Raw genomic sequence first — 5,556 nt, forward strand, 5'->3', positions numbered from 1 at the left:
AAGCATAATCAAATGAGCCAGCATGGGTTAATTAAAACAAATCATGTCCCTGGGTGTTGTGGCACACACCTATAATCCTTTGCAACTAGGAGAGGATGAGGCTGGTAGATAACTAAGTTCAGGACTTCAGAGCTCCAATAAGAAGAGCTAAAGTCAATCAGAGTCTGGCACTGTCAAGCACTAAAAGAAGGAGTCACCAGGAGGGTAGCCACCAGGCTATCTACAGAGAGGCTGGAGAACCAGCTCTGATGAGAAAAAGAACAGGTCCAAGCTTCTGGCTGATGAGCAAGGGGCTTGGGAGAGGCTTAAGGGAGGAGACAAGTGGTTGCTACATTTCCAATCTGTGTGAGATAGGAAGATATAGTCTCAAAACAAACAAACAAACAAATCATGCCAACGACTGTAAGACATGAGACAATGGCACAAGGCTGTCATGCCAACATCAAAAAAAAGGCATTATATTCTATCAGTGATTCAGAATTGCAGTAGCTCAAAAGAAATGTGAGATGCGCAAAATTAAAGACACTCCAAATGTTCATATGGATATATTTGTGGCTTGACCAGTGGTAGTCTTTGGTGTTTATATTGGTCTGATCAGTGACAGTTGGACATTCTGTACCTTGAAATCAACACAATGATATCATTTTGGTCCCTTTCAAGAACAAAGGACAATATGACAAATCATCTTCACTGTCTTTTCTCCCTAAAAGTTTTTTTATATTTGTTTTGTTTTTAAAATTGATCTGTGAATTCACCTTTGTGGAGAGTTTCTGGCAATTCTGTACAAATATAATCTTCACCTTTTCTATCTACATCAAATAAAATCAAAGAATTCCCTAAGACACTAGAGTGTGTCCATAAATGTTTAATAATCTACTTTCTCCAAAAAATGTGGAAGGACACATTTTTAAATTTTCATTATTAACATTTTCTTTATCACTTATATAAGTCTAGACATTCAAGAAAACAAGTGCTGCTTTGTTGTCAGGTATAATGCTCACACTGAAATTTAACAATTCTCAGACCCACTTCAAGCTGTATTCAACACAGCCCATAGTGAAAGGTTGTGACTTTCCTGGTATCACACAACCAATACGTGTACAAGGCAGGAGAAGGATATTGAGCTAGTGGTATAATAGTTTTAGAGTCATTATGAATAGTTAATAAAGGATCAACTTAGAGTTAGCAAGACTTTAAGTTCAAGTTTAATCTTTGACAAATGCTATCTATTTGACCCAGTGTCAGCCTTTTTAACCCTTTGGTGACTCAGGCAACTCTTAAGTCTTTTATTTTTTTTAGGTTTTTGCAAGGCAAATGGGGTTAAGTGGCTTGCCCAAGGCCACACAGCTAGGCAATTATTAAGTGTCTGAGAACGGATTTGAACCCAGGTACTCCTGACTCCAAGGTCGGTGCTTTATCCACTATACCACCTAGCTGCCCCAACACTTAAGTCTTTAAGTCAGAAAGATGTGGAAGAAATTCCACACCAAAAAGTAGTCAACAAAGATGAAATTACAGGTTCTCAACAAATTAAAAAGAACAATAGATGGCTTTCTCAATAATCTACTATTACTCAAAAGAGATAGAACTAATTATAAAAGAAAAACATGAATGAAAAATGACTATGGTCTAGAAGATGCTCTGCATGCAACTGGATAATTCAGTTTATTAAGTATCATGCATATGTGAGGGATGAGAACTTAAGTTGAACAATTAGTTGGATCTAGAATCTATGTATAGTAGGGAGAGAGTGGATTTGATTTGTGAAATTGTGAAAAATACTTAACAATCCTAAGTATAAAAACAAATTTTTTCCACACAAATGCTACTCCAGTGATGCTGTTGTGGTTTCCAATCTTGAAAGCAACAATTTGACTTTACTTATCAAGTATTTATTGGTACTTTCTATTTGCAAGGCACTGCTGGGAATACAGACAAAAGCAAAATAGTCCTTGCTCCTTGAGAGCTTCCATTCTAATAGAGATTACAGAAAGGATTGTTGTGAGGATTATACTTTAGAAATCTTAAATATTAGTTATTTATGCAGAGAAAAGAGCACAATACAAATACAAGAATTTGATAAAAGAAAAATTAGTATCTAAGATCAGGAAAGAATTTCAATTGAAAAAAACTTTGAAAAAGTTAAGGATTCTAAGAGGCAGAAGTGAGGGGGGGGATGCATAACACCCCCCCAAAGTCTTTGCTAAGACAAGAAGATGGGAGATGGAATGTACCCAATATATAACAGCAGTAAACCAATTTGGATGGAACAAAAAGTGTGTAAAAAAAAAGAAGAAATGTGAAAAAAAGATTAGAAAGGAAAATGAGAACTGTATTGTAGAAAGCTGAAAGTATGAGGATTTTGTATTTTATTTTAGAGGTACTGTAGAGCCTCTCGAGATTTCTACATGGTGGAGTGTCTTAGGACTTGTGTCTTAGCTCTATTGGGGATGGAAAAAAAGAGAAAAGAGAGTTAGTGGTAACAAAGAGACAAAATATGAGACAATTGAGATTGTCCAACAATCCATGAGAAAGTTGATAAGGATATGAACTATACAACCAAATATATAGAGGGAAGGGAAGAGTTGCAAGAAATAGAAGTACAATAAACAAGAGTTGACAACTGGCTGACTATTGGGAGAAGAGAGTAAAATTTCAAGGTTTTGAACCTGAAAGACTAGAGGAAAGATGATGGTCTCAATAGAAATTGGGAAACAATGAGGAAGGATGGAATGTGGAGATATGGGGGAAGTACTGAGTTTGGTTCATGCAAGCTATTTGCTGACATGGGAATGGAATTCAAAATGAGACTAGAGTTCAGGAGAAAGATTAGGGCTGGATATACAATAGATTCATCTGTGAACTGATGATAATTGAATACACAGGAGCAGTGGCAATAGAAAGAGTATACAGAGACAGGAAAAGGTCAAGACAGAGCTTTGGCAGACATCCAAGGTCAGTGAATGAGAGATGAGTGATAATCCAAGCCAAGGAGACTGAGAAGCACATGGTTAGAGATGTAGGAAAATACAGTAGTGTTGTGGAAGTTTAAAGAGAAATAATATAGAAAGAGGGGGTCAATAGTTGTGATGAGAGCTGTAAATAAATCAAGTGAAAGCAGGAGGACTTAGAAAAGGTCATATAATTTCAATTAAAAAGAATCTTAGTAATTATTCTTAGAATGGTGGTATCATTATTATATTAATTGCCCCTATTGTGTCAGATTAAAAGATATTTAAGAATAAGTGGAAGATATTAGAGAAGTATACTTAAAATACAGAAAGATATATTTTTGAACATGACTAGTATGTGAATTCAGTATGCATATTTATTATCAGGAGTTTTTTTCCCTATTTTTTAAATTCAGTTTTGGAGGGCAGAACTAACTCAATTGCTTCATATTTAGTCTCCTCATTTTCACTATCTTTTATCTTCTATAGTTTATCTTATCCATCTCCTACAAAGCTGCCAAATCAATATTCCTAAAACATAGATTCTATGAAAATAAAAATGTGAATTTGGCAAAAAAAAAAAGTAAAATGGAAGAAATGGATACAATTTTAATAGTTCTATATAATTTATTACATTTATAATTTGTTAATTTAATATTAATAAATTTAAGTGATTTGTTTTATTAACTTTATTAAAGGGAGGAACAATGTAGAATGAAAGCTTACAAGGTTGATTGGGTCAAGTGAAGGTTTTCTAAGGAGTGAGATCAGTTGGGTATGCTTGTAAGGAGCAGAGAGAGGAATCAGTAGATAAAAAGACTGGAGGTAGGTGAAAAAGAGAGTCATTAAAGGAACAGGCTCCCAAAGGAAATAAGAGAGGATGGGATCAAATGTATTAAGTAGATTGACTTTCATAAGGAAAGGGCTACCTTGGGCGGCTAGGTGGCACAGTGAGGGCAGCTAGGTGGCACAATGAGGGCGGCTAGGTGGCACAGTGAATAGAGCACCGGCCTTGGAGTCAGGAGTACCTGGGTTCAAATCCGACCTCAGACACTTACTAATTACTTATCTGTGTGGCCTTGGGCAAGCCACTTAACCCCATTGCCTTGCAAAAAAAAAAAAACTAAAAAAAAAAGGAAAGGGCTTCCTCTTGCTCAGAGATTTAAACAAAAGGGCAGAATGGGGGAGTTCATGGAAAATGAATTTTACTACTCAGGAAAGTTAGAATAAAGATCTTTAATGGAAAGAGGGAGAGGAAGTGTCTTGTAAATGTCTTGAATTAAAGGAAGGTTTGAAATAGTCAGTGCTGGGTGTATGACTGAGAGTCAAAGAAGAAAGATTACTATGCAACAATGAGAGTTACCCTTTTGCCCCATGTGTTCTAAAGCTAGTATTCACTTCCCCTTGGATTCTGAATGCACTTGTATGAAAGTGTGTCATCAGCTTTGAATGGATGGTTTTGTACCAACTTCCATTTGTCACAAATGGAACCACTTCCATCTGTATCAATACAAGTCATATTCCAACTGCTTCTACCATCCCAATTTCCCAAACAGGATTTAGAGAACCTCTAATTCAAAGAAAAGCAACTCTCCTTTATACTCCTTTATACTTCAAGTCTCTCATTCCAACTCTAACTGGCTTTGAGGAAAGAGAGTAATGCCCTCCACCCAGTGCCCTCCTCATCATACCCAACACAACTTAGAACACCTATATATCATCCAAATCCTATTCTACACTCCCTACCAACTTATTTATTTTTCCCCACCCAAAAGTTTCATCCTAACTCCACCTAACTCTTCCACTGTGCCCTTTGGGATTGCTTTTCCATAGGTAACATACTCCCCTTCATCTTAAATCTATTTCTCTTCTCTTACCCTCACTGGAACCTGGCTTCCCTCTAGTATTTACTTCACTTCCATTTATTCTCCCTGGTCAAGACAAGAGAGTTGGAATACTTCTTGTCCCCCATATCTACATCCAGTTTTTCTCCTCCTTTCACTATGACCGCTCTTCTTTTGAAGTTCATGTTATCATAGCCACCTCTCAATCAAAATACTAGCAGCTATTGTCTACAACCTCCAGGTCATTCCCCAACCTCCCTCAATGAGTTTAATATTTTACCTAAATTTTTCTCTCCTCTCTAACTCTTGCCCTTCTACTAGGAAAGTCCAACATTCATATTTATTTTCTCTCAAATACCCTAACAACTCAGTTCTTCAAACTACTTATCTCCTATGAGCTAGCTATTCCTCTTCCCCCCCCCCCCTTAGTCAGACCTGAAGATAGTCATACCTTTGATCTTGCATTTCCAACAAATATACCACCTCTGTGTTCAAGAACTCTGAAATCCCCTTTGTTGTTCAGCTGTTTTCCAGTCATGTCCAATTCTTCATGACCCCATTTGGAGTTTTCTTGGCAAAGATAATAAAGTGCTTTGTCATTTCCTTCTCCAGCTCATTTTTAACAGTTAAGGAAACTGAAGCAAACAGGATTAAAGTGACTTGCCCAGGATCACTTAGCTAGTAAGTGTCTGAGACCAGCTTTGAACTCATAAAGATGAGTCTTCCTGACTCCAGGCCTAGCACTCTTATCTACTCTGCCA

Source organism: Macrotis lagotis, chromosome 6 (genome assembly GCF_037893015.1).
Source record: "Macrotis lagotis isolate mMagLag1 chromosome 6, bilby.v1.9.chrom.fasta, whole genome shotgun sequence".
Taxonomy (NCBI): domain Eukaryota; kingdom Metazoa; phylum Chordata; class Mammalia; order Peramelemorphia; family Peramelidae; genus Macrotis; species Macrotis lagotis.